Source organism: Herpailurus yagouaroundi, unplaced genomic scaffold (genome assembly GCF_014898765.1).
Source record: "Herpailurus yagouaroundi ecotype Mexico unplaced genomic scaffold, PumYag 141, whole genome shotgun sequence".
NCBI classification, from domain to species: Eukaryota; Metazoa; Chordata; class Mammalia; order Carnivora; family Felidae; genus Herpailurus; species Herpailurus yagouaroundi.
In genome coordinates, this window is record NW_024412396.1 from 59,338,666 (window position 1) to 59,357,362 (window position 18,697).

General features: G+C 38.1%; 1 long non-coding RNA gene across 1 annotated transcript in view; it reads left to right on the forward strand.

Annotated features, from left to right (window-relative positions):
* Positions 1 to 2,596: 2,596 nt before the first annotated feature.
* The window catches only part of LOC121032147 (uncharacterized), a 172,121-nt gene continuing 156,020 nt past the window's right edge, over positions 2,597 to 18,697 (forward strand). Inside the window, exon 1 of the long non-coding RNA XR_005791104.1 lies at positions 2,597 to 2,810. This is a non-coding gene — a long non-coding RNA (uncharacterized LOC121032147). The remainder of the gene's footprint in view (positions 2,811 to 18,697) is intronic.

Genomic DNA, 18,697 nt, shown 5'->3' on the forward strand with positions numbered 1-18,697 from the left:
CAGAGGGAGACACGCAAGCACGCACGTACGTACGTAAGTGCATGCACACGCACGCACACCCGGAAGTGATACGGCGTCAAGGCAGGGAGAGATTCAAAGGTGTTCGCCGTGAAAACCAGTGATGCGACAATTCCCCGGGAATGCTGGCTGGCAGACAGCACAAGCTGGGAGAGGGAAGGTAGGGATCCTCTCTCGGAACCTTCAGATGGAGCTCTTCTCTGCCAGCACCTCCGCTCTGGCCCAGTGATACTGCTTTCGGATCCCTGACCCCCAGAACAGTGAGAGGATAAATGTCTATCGTTTTCAGCCAACAAGGTTGTGGTACTTTGTTACACAGAAAGCTAGTACATGCGGATAAAACAAACAAACAAAAAACTTTGTTGCAGTGTCATTTGTAAAAGTAAGAAAAAAAAAATCAAGCAGTTCCAATTCAAAAAGTATGGATATGATTAAATTAGCCAGGATACATTTATGCAATTGGATATTATTCTGTTTTTTAAGTATTTATTTTGAGAGAGAGAGAGAGAGAGAGAGAGAGAAAAAAAATGTGAGTGGGGGAGGGGCAAAAGAGGGCAGAGGGGAGAATCCTAAGCAGGGTTTGAACTTACCATGAGATCATGACCTGAGCCCAAATCCAAAGTCGGGCGCTTAACCGACTGAGCCACCCAGGCGCCCCTGGGATATTGTTCTACTTTTAAGAGAAATATATGTAATTTTAGATAAAATGTCAGTGAAGTTTCCAAAATTAGTCATAAAATGGGCAAAATTTATGTAATCGTTATCATGTCTAAAAAACAAATAAAACACCTTTTATTTTTGATTGATTGAGCTCTTAACAAGGTGGAAATTAACCACGGGCTAGTATGACCCCCTCTGACTTAATCCTGGGGATACCGCAGAAATTAAAGGAAAGTGCACGAGTCTGCAAATCGTTGAGAAAAGCACGGGGTAAGGGAAATGTCAAGTAAGTGACACTTGTCGCCTACCGCCAGGAGCAGCAGTTCCAGGATGGCAACCCACTGCATGCATGGTTCACAGGTGTCAGGGATGTCAGGAAAGGTACGACTCACGCAGGGCACTGGATGGAACAATGCTTTACTCACATAGAGCAAGATAGAGTACGATCAGCGTCAGGGGTGAGCAGAGGTCACTGATGGCCAGTGGGTCTCATCCCACAGCCACAGCAGGGAGATGGTCTTCACATACTCTTCTACTGCATGTGAAGGATCATGTTCCCGCCCTGCCAGGAGCAGATAAAGCAGCGAGTTGGACAGCGAGGTGTCATATGATGCACACACCTAAGCAGAACAAAGAAAGGCGAGCCCAGAACAGAGGAAGGTATTTCCAAACAAGGTCACATGCACAGCATGGGGGATGAGGGCTCCCTATTTCCCTGTAAGGAAATGTTCTCCTCTATTCTTCTCAGCTCTGTAGCTAACAACCATGCATATTGATACATTTAGACAGAAATGTTTTGATATCCGCAATGGCCTTTGAAATGATCTCAACATATGATAGTTTAATGGATGGATAGAAGAATGAATAGATGGACAGAAAGTACTAATGGCTGAGTCTAAATAACAGGTGTAAGGATGCTCAGTGTAAAATTCTTAACAACTTTGCTCTCAGTATCGTTTGAAATCCTTTACAATTAAATGTTGAGTGAGAAAAGTAGGAAAGAGAATACATTTTGAGCCGCAGTTTTATTTATGTATACAGTTGACCCTTGAACAAGGTAGAGGGAGGGGTTCGTTGAAAATTCACATATGACTTTTGACTCCCCGATTAGTTAACTACTAATAGCCTATTGGTGACTGGAAGCTTTACTGACAACATAAATGGTTGATTAACACATACTTGGTATGTTATGTGAATTATTAGAATAAGGTAAACTAGACAAATGTCATTAGGAAAATCTTAAAGAAGAGAAAATATATTTACAGTATTTGTCAAAAAAATAATCTGTGTATAAATGGACACGTGTGGTTCAAACTGCTGTTGTTCAAGGATCAGCTGTATTAAAAACACACACAAAAAAAACATGTCCTATTATGCTGCAATATGAAAGAACTTATGTGAAACAACAGAGGTGAGTGGAGATGATACGTGGAAAAAACATGGATTTGTTTATAAAGATTGTAGGTGACGAAGGCCAAAGAACTGAGGAGTGTAATAGGGTCAGCTCTCTGTGCTGAGGTCCCAAATAACAAATATTGTTTTGAAAGCCAGTGAGAGAGAATGATGTGTAAAGCAGACATCACATGCTCCCTTGCATATTATGTAACCAAGTCACATGTGAGAAAGGGTGGTTGATCCACACTAGTTGGACGTAAAGTGACTGTCTGCATTTTGTTATCAACTCTTATATTCCAGGAACCAGCCGTCTCCATAATGATTCACTTCTGGGTCTACATGAAAATATTGAAATCTCTTTGTATGTTCCATATTAAATAGTATTACAAAATGACATGTGGCTCCTCTGAGGAAGCCAGAATACCAGTATTTAGTCCTGACATTGTTGTGTGACTTTTGTACGATGACTTTAACACCTGGTTCTGAAATGGCCTTGTGTGTCGATAGGACTGAATACTTTCTCAAAATCTTTTTTCTAGCTGCATCATTTTCTGGGGAGATGTTAGAATGGAGTAGGCACCAAAGCTCTGAAGTCAGGTGGTTTCTAATTCCAATTCTGCAACACGCTGGTGATATAACCATGGGCACGTTTCTTGATTTCACGGAGCGTGTTTCCTCATCTGTAAAATGGAAAGAAATCAGGCCAGAATCAACGTGAGGATAAAATAACAGAACAGGTAAGGCACGTGGCATTAGATTCCTTATATAATACATTGTCAACAGTTGCTTTTGCTGATAAAAATTTCAATCTGGTTTTTCTTTGTGAATAGTTTTCCCAGATCATCAAACACTCATATTAGCCTTTTAACTTAGGCCTGATTTGAACACGCCTTGGAGATACTCGCTAAGTGCTTGGTATTAGCAGTTCATTAGACATAATTTTTCTCCTGCTCCATATAAGTGGAACCCTTGTTCTGATTCACCTGACAGATGCTGAACTCCCAAAGAGAAGCTTGTTAAACATCCAGCCGACTGGAGAGCACTTTTTTTTTTTTTTTTTAGTCCAACTGCAAATGTACCAACCAAATAAGCATTTGTTTAACAAGGAACTCAAAGCATTTGTTAGTAGTTACTGTCACCGGAGTCCTGGAACAGTCTTTCTGCCAAAACTAACTCAGTCTGTCCCAAACTCCTGCTCAATCCTCCCACGCTTCCTTTGCCCTTATTTTTTTTTCTTTAACATTTTTCTTAATTTAGCTTTAAAATGCAAGAACCGTTTTATCAATGGTGAGCTTTATGTAGTTTTTTTATTTTTCCCTCCCCCCCACCCCCTCTCCTGGTGTTGGTGGAGTGCTGACTGGAGACTGACAGCTAGGTGGTGGAAGCCAAAACTTTTTTGTTATATTTTGGATTCTGTTATTAAGTAGCTAAGTAGACCTTAGTCTATCACTCATCCTATGTGGGTTTAAAGATCTCTATACCCATCTTTGAACAGCAGGTCCATTGTGATCATGCCCTGAAAAAAGAGTCTTTGTTTCTGAACTGACACTTTGGTGCAAAATATAGGGGTCATATTCATATCCATTTCTCCCTGCCCTTGCAGCTTTGTAAGTCACAGTTGATGAAGGCACAACATTCTGTGATCTGATGTAATTCACCATGAAACCGCTATCCATTTTTGACACTTAAGCTCTGCTTGCCAATTTGCAAGTCGGCTTACAGACTGTCCAACCGTGGGGTCAAGCAATTATTCTATGGGCCATTGTGAATTCTCTGATGTGGTTGCTCTCTATGTGATTTGATTAAGAGGGTGGCCTGAGGCCATATACATACACTTCTTAGCAATGAACAATTAGGTAGAGAAGGTTTGAGCATAAATGCTGTGATTTTAAGGACCTGGGACAGTCTTTCTGCCCTTGTCTTTCTACCTCTCTAAATGTTGATACTCCAAATCGGGTTAACAGGTAGAAAAAAGTATTTCATTCCATGGTTAGAGGTTAGTATTTAAAAGCAAATGCCTGGGGTTAACTGGTACCATTTAGCTGTTATTTCTTGTGCGGGGTTGGATATTCTCTCTCTCTCTCTCTCTCTCTCTCTCTCTCTCTCTCTCTCTCACACACACACACACACACACACACACACACACACACACACACACACACACAGCTAAATCATATCACTTCTGGAACCTCAGAACATCACTTTATTTGGAAATAGGTTAATTGAAGTTGTAATTAAGTAAGATGAGATCATACTGAGATAAAGTGGACCCTTAATCCAGTATGACTGGTGTCCTTTTAAGAAGAGATACAGAAGCATATAGGGAAAATGCCATGTGACAACAGAGATAGCATTATGGGCAACAATTGAAGCTAAGAGAAAGACATGGAAAAGAGTCTCCCCTGAAGGCTTCAGTCAGGGCGGGGCCGTACTGACACCTTGATTTAGGACTTCTGGCCCCCAGAACTGTGAGACAGTACATTTCTGTTGTTTTAAATTCACCTCGTGGTGATTTCCTACGGTAGCCCTAATATGCTAATGCAGTATTTTATGTATTGGAAGGAGTAACATAAGTACCCTGAACCCTAAGGTGAAGGAGCATAGGAAAATAGATGAACATAGTCAAAAGTAGCCCTTTATCCCATTACGTCGTAGCTTACCAAAACCTTTTAGAACTGGAGACATTGTCCATGCAAATTCTAAGAATGAGATCCAGGCTTTCCCCTTCCTTACCTTTCTATCATCTCTGCTTCTTCCCCCTTTTCGTGTGGACTCCATAATCTTCATCCATACACTGTTGAGGTCCTTATATGCCATGTTTTTGAAACTACTTAATTTCTGTCTCTGTAGTTCTTTGAGCTATCAAAAATAATTTTTCCTATGGTCTCGTTGATCAGCGAAATGCTGCAAAACAAAATAATACCTCTCTTCATAAATTGCCTTTCTTCAGTCATTGGCTATAAAAGGACAGCTGAAGTTACCATACATGTGACATTTTGAAGAAACCATTGTTAGTGGCCCTTTTGATGTAGACAATTTTAGAAACCTAAAAATTAAAGCTTTGCTTAATTGGTCTTTAAGATATCTCAATTTGCACAGCATGTAAGCTCGTCTCTATCCTGAATCTTCTCCACATCCTGATTTCCCTTAACCAGAGGTGATCCTCAGCCAGACAGTAAAATGGGATTGGACTCAGGATGTTAGGGATGATGCTCCTGTTGGGTGTCTGTCAGGGATACAGTCAGACAGATTCCGAGATCAGATAAGGCATCAGAGATGAGATGAGGTGAAAGAACATCGGCCCTGTGTTTCGGCTTTGCATACTTTGAAGTATTCTCATCAAGCACACAGATTATATTCTCTTTGTTAACACAACCGCACTGTTCTTTAATGGGGAAGAAAAAAAGAAGGTTTTCATTTGATGTAAAAAAAAAAAAAAAAAAAGCCTTATTCTTCCCATCTTACTTGATGTATACTATTCAAGTTTTTGTTTGTTTGTTTGTTTTCCTTTCTATTTATTTGGCCTGTGTTTTCAAGTTACTATTTATTCTTTGTTCTTTTATTTACTAACTTCCTTTTCTGATAATTCAAAGCAAGCACACATTCCTTTACTGTTATATGAAAACAGATGCCTTCTATCCCTTTTAGTAAAAATGTTGTATTGTTCCTCCTACTGGTCTCTCCCTCCTCATTAACATAAAACTTTAAGATATTTTTACTTGCCCCATCTTCCCTCCCCACTCCTCAGCCCCTATGTGTTGAAATGATCTAAACCATATGAAATTACCAATATCTGGGCTTTTTAAAAACTGGAAATTGTGTATGGATTAACATGTATTTATGTTCTGGTCCCATAGTAAGTATTCCTTCATAGCTCATTTATTCTCCATCCTGCCCTGTATTGAGCTCTTTGTCCCTAATGATATTTTGGATAATTAGAGTTCGTTCTTAAATATTTTCTTCACATCGGATGTGTGGGTCATACATGGCATGAATCTTGATAAGTACTGTATTTTCTTCCACCCTGGCAGGTAAATGATACCTTGGTTTGATGTCTGGGTGATAGTTCTTGGGTTTTTTTTGTTGTTTGTTTGTTTGTTTCTTTTGTTTTCCTTCAGACTTTCTCTAGAAGATTTTTAAATTATTTTGTTTTGTTTTTAATTATTGAAATTTAGAAAATGTATAGGGATCTACATAGAGCTTTGTTTGTTTTTGCATTTTTGAAATGAAAAAGACCTTCTAATCAATGTGTTCCATTTCCAGTTTAGATATTTTCCCCCACATTTGTTTGGGAATAACCTGTCTTCAGTTTATCCTGTTTTTTCCACCTTCTATTTCTGGTTCAGTTCCAATTCATTGGAGGTCCCCTATGTCTGTCTTCTTAGTCTTTTGCTTTTTACTCCATGATTTCTATCTTGTTTTAAATTTTGGATTTGTTACAAGTTGTATATATCCACACATAAATACACACACATACACATATATGTACATAATTTGATATTTTATATTATTTGATATTATATATATAATATTTGATATTATATATTATATATATATAATTTGATATTCCAAGCCACTAGTAGATCTTAAACTGAGCACTTTCCATTCTGTTTATCTACTTAATTCTATATTTTAAAAATACTGTGCATTTAGCTTCAGAAAGACTTTTGGAGTTATAATGGAACCACTTTATTTTCATTTTGTAATGTTCTTTTTTGTTTCTGTTGTTGTTTTGTCGTGTGTACCTTAAATAGTTTATTTTTGCCACAGAGAACAGATTCTTTTTAACTTTTGCTAAATTGTCATCTCTCCTGCTGCTGGATCCCCATAGCAACATTTAAATGCTCTTTCACTGCCTCCTTGAGGATCAGCCATGCTTGCTACCTTTCGGGGGGAAGGAAGGTGACCCTGGGCCAATGTTGGACAACCTCGACTTGAGTTCCCAGGTCTCTTGACTTGAGGCACCAGGAAGGGCTTGTCTGTGTCTCAGCTCCAAGCAATAGTGCTATCAACATCGGTCTACCTGACATGTTTCCCTACAACTTCTAAAGGCAGGGATGTCAGTGGCTTCTCCACCATGGGGTGGTCATTCCTTTCCTACAGGAGTTTACAAATCCCAAGAAGCCAAGCTCTTTCTGGGATCCACCCTCTTATATTTGCATCAACGTTCTCTGGCAAAAGTCCTCAAACTCTCTTCCTGTGCAGTGGAGGAAAGTCTTACATTAACTCTCTGGTCTGAACACTAGCCAGTGCCATGTTCTATTCAAAGTCTCCCAGCCTTGTCTGCCCACCCTTTCCAGCATCTATGTGGCAGGACAGAGAACCAATGGTTGGAGAGGAATTAGGAATGGGGGCTGCAGAGAAAAGGTCAAGTCCCTGATTTTCTTAGAATTCATGCTATTGTTTTTGTACCAAATGTTTCTGACATGTAAACCCATTTAATTGACCACTCTCCAATATATTTTCTTAGGTAAGGGACTAATTATTAGTACAAATATATTTCCCTGTGCTACATGGTTGCCTCTCTGAGGACAGAAACAAACTAATTCTTTTCTTTTTTTTTTCTTGTATGTATCATGGTCAAGTGACCATTATGAGTTTAATCCAGATGTTTAATAAATACTGTTTGATTTGATAAGATCATTTTATAATACCAGAAACGACATACACGCAAAGTTAAAAGGGCATTAAAAGAAGAATGTTACTTCTGTATTGTTCGGACATTTTACAATAAGCATGTTTTACTTACTTTTACTTAAAAAGACACACACACAAAATAGTAAAAGCTATGACCAAAGCTTTTCAAGTTCAATTCACTAGATTTGTGTGTATTTAACATTCTAGACCTTAAGTTACACTGAACACGTGTAGAGTGAAGGAAGGAAAGAGAAGGAAAGAAGGGAGGGAGGGAAGAAGGGAGAGGAGGGGGTGGGGAGAAGATGCTACAGATAAATTAATTTCCTCTGATTTGGTTTATGATATAACTACAAACAAGAAATTCATTTTTGGAATATTTGTACGACCCAGTCACAACAGCATATTTAAATGAAATGTCTTCTAATTTGAATTATTTTGAAATTTATTGAAAATCATAAGTTCACTTGTTCTCATGGAAATATTAGCCAAAAAAGCATCTGTAGTGCATCCATAAAATAAGTCATCCTCACCTACTTTAGTCTTGAGTAAATAGTAACCATCTCTAATTGACTGAATCTTGATTGTGTAATAGTTTTTATGATTCAGGAGTGACATATACTGCAAATTGTGTAGACCAGTTGAACAGTTACACGTCCTGGCTACATGATGTGGGTTTGAAGAGACAGTCTATTATTGAAAGTAAAATTGAAATGGAGAATTCTAACAATTCTAAGAATCCCAAGCAGTTCTTTTCTAGTTTGAGTTATAATTTCTATGTTTTGCTAATGGTCAAACATAAGGCTTTGAATGGAGCGGGGTGCAGTCTTTCACTTAAAGGATCTGTCAGAGGAGCTTCTGGGTGGCTCAGTCAGTTAAGCGTCAGATTCTTGGTTTCTTCTCAGGTTCCTGAGATCGACATCCCCATTAGGCACCACACTGACAGCGTAGTGCCTGCTTGGGATTCTCTCTATATATCCCTCTCTCTCTGCCCCTCTCTCCTCTCTCTCTCTCACTCTCTCTCTCAAAATAAATACACTTAAAAAGTAGAGGTGGGGTGTGCCTGGGTAGCTCAGTAGGTTGAGTGTCTGACTCTTGATTTCAGCTTAGGTCATGATGTTACGGTCCATAAGATCCAGTCCTGGGTTGACTCTACTCTCACAGCATGGAGCCTGCTTGGGATTCTGTCTCTTTCCCTCTCTCCCTGCCCCTCCCCCATTTGTGTGCTCACTTCCTCCTTCTCTCTCTCTCAAAATAAGTAAACAACAACAACAACAAAAGAATCTCTCAGAGCATGTAGGTGCTCTGTGATAGGAACCTTAGATAAAGGTAGCTATTTGTCTCTTTATACTAGAATAGAGGAGGAAGTAAATGGGTTTTTCCTCTGTTGACTCTGACTGTTTGAATCTCCTTTCTAAATATGAAGACTATTCACAAGATGTTGAGGTTGGGTTTGACACAGTGTCTAGAAGACATTGTCTGTATTCATGCTGGATCTTATACAAGACCCCATCAAAAGGAGCCCATGCCAAGCTAGAACTGCTATAAAATGTTTATTTTTCCACGCTTGTAAGAGAAAAAATACCAGTGATTATGACTTCTAATGTCTCCATAGCGTTTAGTCTGATCTCAGAATAAAGAAGCTATAAGAACAATGAGAATGTAAAGCTTTGTCTTGTTTCAATTTCCCCCAGTGACACATATTTGGCTGGAGATAACATTTCACAGACATTTTTGTCTCCTGACATCATTTCATCTTTCCATACTTATTTTTAATAAAGTAGAAAACTCTACGGTTTCTGTTATTAAATTTATTTTTTTTTTAATTCTTAAAATATTTATTTATTTTTGAGAGACAGAGACAGAGTGTGAGCAGAGTAGGGGTGGAGAGAGAGGGAAGTGCAGAATCCGAAGCAGGTTCCAGGCTCTGAGCTATCAGTACAGAGCCCGACACGGGGCTCGAACTTACGAACCATGAGATCATGACCTGAGCTGAAGTTGGCTGCTTAACCTACTGAGCCACCCAGGCACCCCTAAGATTTCTTTTATTAAAGTGATCATTATGTTTTAGTTTAGATATTAGCTGAGAAATGCTGAGAGCCCTGTTTCATGTGTACACAACTATTACTTAACTGTAAATTTGTTAGCATTTTTCATTAGTACAGATGTCAGTGCTTTCAGTGACACATGTTAGTATGTGTGGTGTGTATGTGTTTTAACCATATCTATGTTCGTGTGGGTGGTGGTGAGGGAATAGGTTCCCAGGGGTTGTGACTAAAAGTGACGGATAATTCACTGTGATAACCTGAAGGAGGTCATTGAGGGGATATGACTACCAGTTGACCGCGAGCTGGACCTGGGCAGTCAGAAGCTCATCACCCCCTTCCCACTTCATTAGAATGTACGCTCTGCCCATTGTTCACACAGTGTGAACTATTTTTAAAAACATTGCCTTGAGAGAGCAATGTTATGTTGAGATCATCAGAACAGTATATACGACTGAACCCATATAAGGCCTCTGTATAAGCTTTTAAGATTTATAAACCCACCAGGGCAGGTGCAGAAATTTACTCATCTTACAAGTAGACAAACATCCCTCCCCCAAGACATGTTTCATGCATAAATCCCCTTGCTTATTAAATGTGCTACCTATCCGTAGTAGCCTCTTTCTTCGATGCCTCCTTGCTCGGCGTATGGAGCCAATTTACAAACCGACAGCAATGTAGTTAAATATTGAAGTTTATCAGAATGTCTTCCTCCCATGTGATCAATTAGCATTTACCATTTTACTGTATAGAATAGACCATTAAAACTTGCCTACTGCTCGGGTGCCTGGGTGGCCCAGTTGAGCGTCTGACTTTGGCTCAGGTCATGATCCCACGGTCCATGGATTCGAGCCTCATACCGGGCTCTGTGCTAACAGCTTGGAGCCTGCTTCAGATTGTGTCTCCCTCTCCCTCTTCCCCTCCCCCACTTATGCTCACTCTCTCTCTCTCTCTCTCTCTCTCTCAAAAATAAAAATAAACATTAATTCTTTTTTAAGAAATTGTCTAATGCTATAAAAATTTTGATCTAATTAATTAATAATTAATTCACTAATTTAGTATACATGCATTCAGAAAAAAAGCAACTTGAAAGGTGTTTTCTTAGATACTTTTTATACATAATGCCTTTAGATCTAGCTATTCAGTTTATTAACAAACAGCATGTTTGAAATCCTCTACCTAAAATTAGAGTCCATAGAATTAATGGAAGTTTTGCAAAGTCTTGAACAAAGTTGGCCCTGCCATTTTCTGGGAGGTATAGTCTTTCTGATCTGAGATCTGAAACCCCACCAGGATAAAATGAGTACTAAATTGTTTTCAAAACCTAAAAATATAAAATAATTGAATTACTGGTTGTGTAGCATTCTTTGCTGATAAAAGTAAATAAATAATGATAAAAGTACAGGATATTTAACAGACAAAAGTCTGTCTATATAGGAGGAAAAACAGTTACAGCTAATTGTTAAGATGTAACCTAGGCCAAGTCTCTGCAACATTTCCAATATGCAGAGAGATAATAAAAATTACGAATAGTTTTTCTTCTACATCCAAATAAAGATAAAAATAATAAATAAGTTGGAATAAATTGAAATGGAATATAATAAAATAAAACATAAAGGCTCAGTTCAGCTTTCTCTTGGTTCTTGACTTGTCCTTTATCTATTCTGAAGAAAGTATCACAGACACAGGTTTAACTCTAGAATGTTAGTGGAAAGATAAGCACAGAATCTCTGCCTGTTTTTCCAAGAAGTTCAGATGTAATTGCATCTGCTGGTAATAGGAAGGGGCGCCATGTGTTTTTCTCCTCCTCCCTCTCTCTGTCTCCCCTTCCTTCCTCCCTTCCTTCCTTCCTTCCTTCCTTCCTTCCTTCCTTCCTTCCTTCATTTTTTTCTTTCCTTATGTTTTCATTCCATTAGTCTAGAATCCTAAAATATATATATATATATATATATATATATATATATATATATATATATATATGGCTTTATTTACTTTTACATCAAATTTGGAATACTCTAAGGGGTCTTATTTTAAAATCTGCAGTCTTCCTATAGAACTCTTATAGATACTGTCATGGCCTCATAAAGAATCTAAAAAGGGGAAATTAACAATCTTTTCAGAGATTATCTCCTGCTTGCTCTCTTTATCATTCTTTTCTGCAACATCCTTACCCACCTTCATCACTGTCTTCTGAGGCCTAGAAAACTCCTCCCTCCCCTAGGAAGTACTATGTTCAGTTCTCTGAACCTAAAAGTAATCTCTCCTCTTATCTCAGAATTTATCTATATTTTTAAAACTTTTATCTCTTACCATTTTTGTTTGTTTACTTTTATTGTTATATATGTGCTTGCTTTGTTTCTCCTCTTAAATTAGGGCTCATAGATTTAAATGCCATAAGGTGCCAGGCTGAAAATGAATGAGGAACCTAGTATGGACAATCTGGAGTAGTGACGATGGTAGAAACTCAAGAAGGCAAACTTATCCTAAGTGGAAGTGTACTAAAATGCTGTCCTAACACAACTCTGCCAGATCCTGGTCCCAGCCTGCAAGCTACTGAAACACATTGACTCTTCTGTACCATAATAGACTCAATGTGTTGCTCACCTTTACATTAAACATAGCTAAACATTAGTATGCTGATCAACCGATGTGTCAATTGTCTGAATTAGCAAAGGACTATTGTCTCAGGTATGTCTCTTTCCTTAGGTTCGACCACATTATTTGTCCCATACTTTCATTCTTGGTTCATAGGACTGTCTTCCCCAAGTTGAGTGTGAGTTTCTTTAAGAGGGAAGCAAGGGCGGGGGGGGGGGGGGTGCCTGGGTGACTTAATTGGTTAAGTGTCCGACTCTAGATTTCAGCTCAGGTGATGATCTCACTGGTTGTAAGATCAAGCCCTGTGACGGCTCTACACTGGTGACATGAAGCCTGCTTGGGATTTTTTTCTCTCTCTCTATCCCTCTCTCTCTGTTTCTCTGCTCTCTCTCTCTCTCTCTCTCTCTCTCAAAATAAATTTTAAAAAAAGAGGTAAGGGAGAAGATCAAGACATAGTGATGTTTGTTTCCCCAGTGTGGTGTCTGCTCTAGAAGAGTCTGCTAGGGAGTCATAAGCATTTGGTGATTGCCTAAGAGAATGAAGACAGAATTCAGGTAGTAGGGCTATCAGGACGTAGAACTGTTAGGTGGCATCATTTGTGAGCCTCTACTCTATGCATGATCTTGTACTAGATAGTAGGAAAATACAGACTTGAGCCTTGAACAACATGGGTTTGAACTACATGTACATACACTCACTCACACACACACACACACACACACACACACACACACACACACATTCATACCCATTTATATTTATGTACAAATACTATAGAATACTGTAAATGCTTTTTCTCTTACGATTTTCTTGATAGCATTTTCTTTAACTTACTTTATTATAAGTATATAATGCATATCATGTAGAAAATATGTGCTCATCAACTGTTTATGTTAGTATTAGGGCTTTCGATCAACAGTAGGCTATTAGTAAAGTTCTGGTGGAGTCAAAAGTGATAGATTGTCAACTGTGTGAAGTCTTGAAGCCCCTGACCCCTATGTTGTTCTAGGGCCAAATATACAGAGATAGATGTTTCTAGCATTTTCTTTATACAGGTCAGAATATATTAAAAGATAGGATGAAAAATGAATAATATTTATCAAATTTTGATTTTTTTTTTCATTTACTGTTTGCATGTATTTAAGTGAGTGACTTTATCTATGTAGGCCGATGCTCTTTATCTTCTATGAATAAAAATTTGGCGGGGTGAAGAGGTAGGGGGCCAAATAATATCTAAAGTCCTTTTTAGCCTGGAAGCCCCGAGAATCATTGCAGTATGGTTTTGGGAACATGTGAAAAACAAAAACAAAATCAAAAAAACATGATTTGTGTTCAGAAGAATTGTAATGAATGTAAATGCAGATGTTTCTGTGTTATTTTTTGCCTTTTATTTTGAAATAAATTCAAACTTATAAAAAAATATCCAAAACAATACAAAATTCTTCCTTATACCGTTTACCCATATTCTCCAAATGTACCAGTTTATCACATTTGCTTTGTCTCTCTCTCTCTCTCTCTCTCTCTCTCTCTCTCCCTCCCTCTCTCTCTCTCTGTTTCTGTCCCTCCATCCCTCCACTTCCTTTTGGAAGTGCCTTTCTGTCTTTGTTTTAAAGGTCTTGTGACTTTGAAGATCACAAGCCAGTTATTCTGTACAGAGTCCCTCACTTCAGGGTTGTCTGATATTAGTTCAGGATGATATTCAGCCTCGGTTCTCTGGGGGCAGAAATATGAGAGAAGTGATGTCCTGTCTTTCTCAGTGTATCACATGAGGAGGCACCTGGCTTCCTTTCGTTCTACGTTCCATTTATGGTTAATTTTTATCACTTGAGTAGGCTGTTGTCTGCCAGGCTTCTCTACTGTCAAGTTCCTCTTTTTTGCTTTGCAATTAGTAAATACCTTGTGGGCAGAGATTTCCAGATGATGCAATCATCTTATTTCTCATCATACTTTTGTCACTAGTCTTACCATACTAGTCTTACCATAAGAAATTCGATGTCAATTTTTTATGTATTACTCAGATCGCATGAAGTATGTGGTCACATATTAGGTGTATCTAGACCACAAGATTAGTTCTACAGTCAGAAAGCTGAGTAGTATTGGCGAACTCCTGCCGTAGTTTTACAAGGTCAAGAACCGCCTGGATAATACTGTCGTGACTATTACAGAAGGCTGAGGAACATTTGAAAGTATAACTAATAGTCTCTTAGGAATTTTGTTTAATAGTTTAGACAACTGTGCCACCTTATGTTTCAAAACTATTTTTTTAAGTATTACACTTGTGGAATTATTGATTCATTTCTTTTTTCTTTGTTTCATTACTGATTGGTCTTTGGGCTTATAAGCATAAAAGTTATGATAGCACAAACAAATCTGTGTGGGTACATTTTCTTTTTTCTTATTTTTAAATAGATTTCAATTTTTAGAGCATGTAGACACATTCTTATTCTTTTATCTTTATTGCAGACTTTGTAATGTCACATTACATCCTGTCAATGTTTTTGGCACAAGCGTTGATATATAAAGATGCAAATCTGTATGTTATTTTGATTTACCAAAAAAGAAAATAATATGAGCTAATGCTTGGTTTACTGGCTGCTGGCAAAGATTATATTTTTCTTTCTTTACTTTGTGTTTTTTAACCACTCATGTAAACATTAACTGACAGCTCTGGTCTCTCTTAAATACTTTATTAATGAGGTGAAGTTAGGGGTAAGCAGAATGTTTATAATGTAGGATGCAGATTGCTCTGACTCATAAGATGTTGTGAACATCAATGACTGAATAATAACACAAATACTTCCACAAAAATATGGACACGTATAATCAAATAAGATTTAATTTAAAAATGAAAATCTAGGGGTGCCTGGGTGGCGCAGTCGGTTAAGCGTCCGACTTCAGCCAGGTCGCGATCTCGCGGTCCGTGAGTTCGAGCCCCGCGTCAGGCTCTGGGCTGATGGCTCAGAGCCTGGAGCCTGTTTCCGATTCTGTGTCTCCCTCTCTCTCTGCCCCTCCCCCGTTCATGCTCTGTCTCTCTCTGTCCCAAAAATAAATAAACTTAAAAAAAAAAAATGAAAATCTAATCTGAATTACTCGAGACCCAATTATCCAGGAAACTGAATAAGAATCAATATACTTTTCACAAAGCAGATGACAAATCTTTCGTATTTGCCAAGTGACAGAAATTTTAAAAACATAGCTCATTTCAGTGGTTAACAAGACACTATTAATAAAATAATATTTACATAAATACCATTTTGGGGAAGTTGTGTTCCATAACCATCTTATTTATATCACCTTCCTGTATTTGATATGATTTCCCCAAATTTTTAACACAGCTGTTTATTAATAAAAGTAATAATGGTTGGTATTATTTTGAGAATCTATTTGAAGAACTGTTCTTTTTTTTTTTTAATTTTTTTTTTCAACGTTTATTTATTTTTGGGACAGAGAGAGACAGAGCATGAACGGGGGAGGGGCAGAGAGAGAGGGAGACACAGAATGTGAAACAGGCTCCAGGCTCTGAGCCATCAGCCCAGAGCCTGATGCGGGGCTCGAACTCACGGACCGCGAGATCGTGACCTGGCTGAAGTCGGACGCTTAACCGACTGCGCCACCCAGGCGCCCCTTTTTTTTTTTTTAATGTGTCACAGAATCATATTCTAGGAAATGTGATCTAATATTTCTTTTTTCTTTAATGTTTCTTCATTTTTGAGCAAGGGAACGTGAGCAGGGGAGGGGCAAAGAGAGAGAAGGACAGAGGATCTGAAGCGGGCTCTGCACTGACAGCAGCGAGCCTAATGCAGGTCTCGAACTCATGAACCATGAGATTGTGACCTGAGCTGAAGTTGGTCACTCAACCGACTGCGTCACCCAGGAGCCCCTGATTTAATATTTCTCATATTAGTCTGATTTCTCCAGAGAAACGGGACCAATAGGATGGGTGGATAGATGATGGATAATAGATAGATAGATAGATAGATAGATAGATAGATAGAGATAGAAAGACAAATGACAGACAGACTTACTATAAGGAATTGAGAAAGATGGGTTTCTTACTCAAACTTTTACTCTATTTAGGCCTTGAGCTGATTGATATAAATCCACCCCCCACTGGAGTGAGGGATCTGCTTTACTCTATCAATCCAAATGTTAATCCCATTCAGAAACACCCTCACAGACGCCCTCAGAAATAGTTAAATATCTGCACAGCCCACGCCTCAACCACGTTGACACGTAAAATTAACCATCACATTTATGCTCAATACTGGTTTGGTACTAGATATAGGAAATTTGAAATTTGAAGTGTTTGTTCAATATTAAGAAGGAAATATTATGCAAGTTTTCCAAAAAAAAAAAAAAAAAAAGTTTGTAACTTGGAAGAGAATTTCTGCTGGAGCTTAAAATTTGCAGGCCATTTTCCCCAGAAGTGATGGCAGATGTTCTAAAATATATTTTGGGATTGTTAAAGGAGACAGTAAAGAAAGGCATGAAGTAGACTGAAGACGGGTCTTTGAGTTAGTACACTGGTATCTACAGCCTGAAGATTCTGTGCAAATGAGGGAAGTTGAGAAAAAGTTTGATGACGAAGAATCTTGAGTTCCAGTATCACAGACTCAGAGAGGGAGGATGTACACTATGAGGTACAGAGGAGTAGAGGCCTCGACTCCTGGGACTGGACACAGAACAATCCTGAGAAGAAACTCAATAGTCTGGTTGGATAGGAAAAAACAAAAACAAACAAACAAACAAACAAAACAACAAAGGATGGAATATTCCTAGATTTTGTGCTTTAGTCCTAAATTTTCAAACAATACATCATGAGTTGGCTTTCAGAGGTTTTCCCCTATTTTCTCAGGCTAAAATGAGTTGATAAAGTGTTTTTAAATGCTAACTGTTGCAAAATGGATTTGGAAAAAAGTAAGTCATCTCCATGGCTATCTGTAATAGAAACTAACAAGTAATTACAAGTGGCTCTTTCGCGATGTGGAAAAAAGGGATTAAAAAGTCACTGGTAAAGATGAAAGAAGAAAGGAAATCTTTTTCATGTCAATGTGTATCTCACTAAGGCCTATGTTGATTTTTAAGATTATGTAAATAGAGAAACAAAGATACATCTTCTATGTACATTTTCTTTATAGAGGTGTATATACATGACATATTTTATCAAATATTAAATAGGAGAAGCTGATTAAATATCAATTATACCTAAATAAAGATGCTAAAAACAGTAAATAAAATAACATGTATCGATGGAAATTATCATGTCATTGTGATATCTTCAGATGGTGACTGTCGAGCTACCTTGGAGGGCATCAGTTACATCATTAATATGTTCATTAATATTTTCACGAATGTGCATCATTATTGTCATTATCTTTCTATTGATGTAACCCATCTTTCCTAGCTGAATTATTTGTATTTCACATATCCACAGTCATAACAAGATTCTTTGACGTTGTGTCCCATGGTTCGCTTTGACACCACAGTCTGACACGAAAGAGGCTTTCTATCAAAAGAGCACAAATTCTAGGCTTCCCTGATAATAATAAAAAATGTAAGTAGAGGATAAACAGAATGAAGGTAGGGAGGACATGTTTAAAATCCAGTAATTTCTTTGTCCCTAGAATCAAAGAAAGGATTTATTATTATTTTTCAACATCCAGGTTTTACTCCCCACCCCCCCGCTTCCTTTTAACCAGGATATCAGTATATGCTCAAACATTTATTCTTTCAAACGTTAAAGAAACTCTTTAAAACTACAAAATGTATTAGGTTTTTCAAGAGTAAGATTTATTGTGCCATGTCTGTTTCATCAGAAAGAAGAAAAACGCCATCTCTATCCTGTATGCTTCACAGTTTATAGGTGTGTTCACATACACAACTTCACTTAAGTCTCCCTAGGACCTAGGGAGGTGGGCAAGGGTGACATTGATATTCTAGCTTTTTAATCAAGTACCTAAGACTTGGAGAAGTTAGTTACTCCCTCATGGTCAAGAGATAGTAAACGAGCTGAAACTGACAACCTCGACTTACTTCCTTGATGCAAGAAAACAGTGCTAAAAATATGGTCCTGTGTTCCTGTCCTAATGAGAAATTCTTAGAAGAAGTTCAGTTTCGGGGCGTTTCTCAAAGAGTTGGAAGATTTAGTGGAAAGTGACAGTGGCTTATCTTCATTGACCTGGTCTGTTCATCCATAAAAATCATTGAAGGCAGAAGAGAGTTAGGCTTGCAACGCAAAATACAAAGTGGGCACCTTGGTTCAGCAGAGGTGCAAGCCCTGAGTACTAAGAATACTGAATGGCAAACGGCCAACCAGAACTGCCAACTCAACATCTTCAGCAAATGGAATG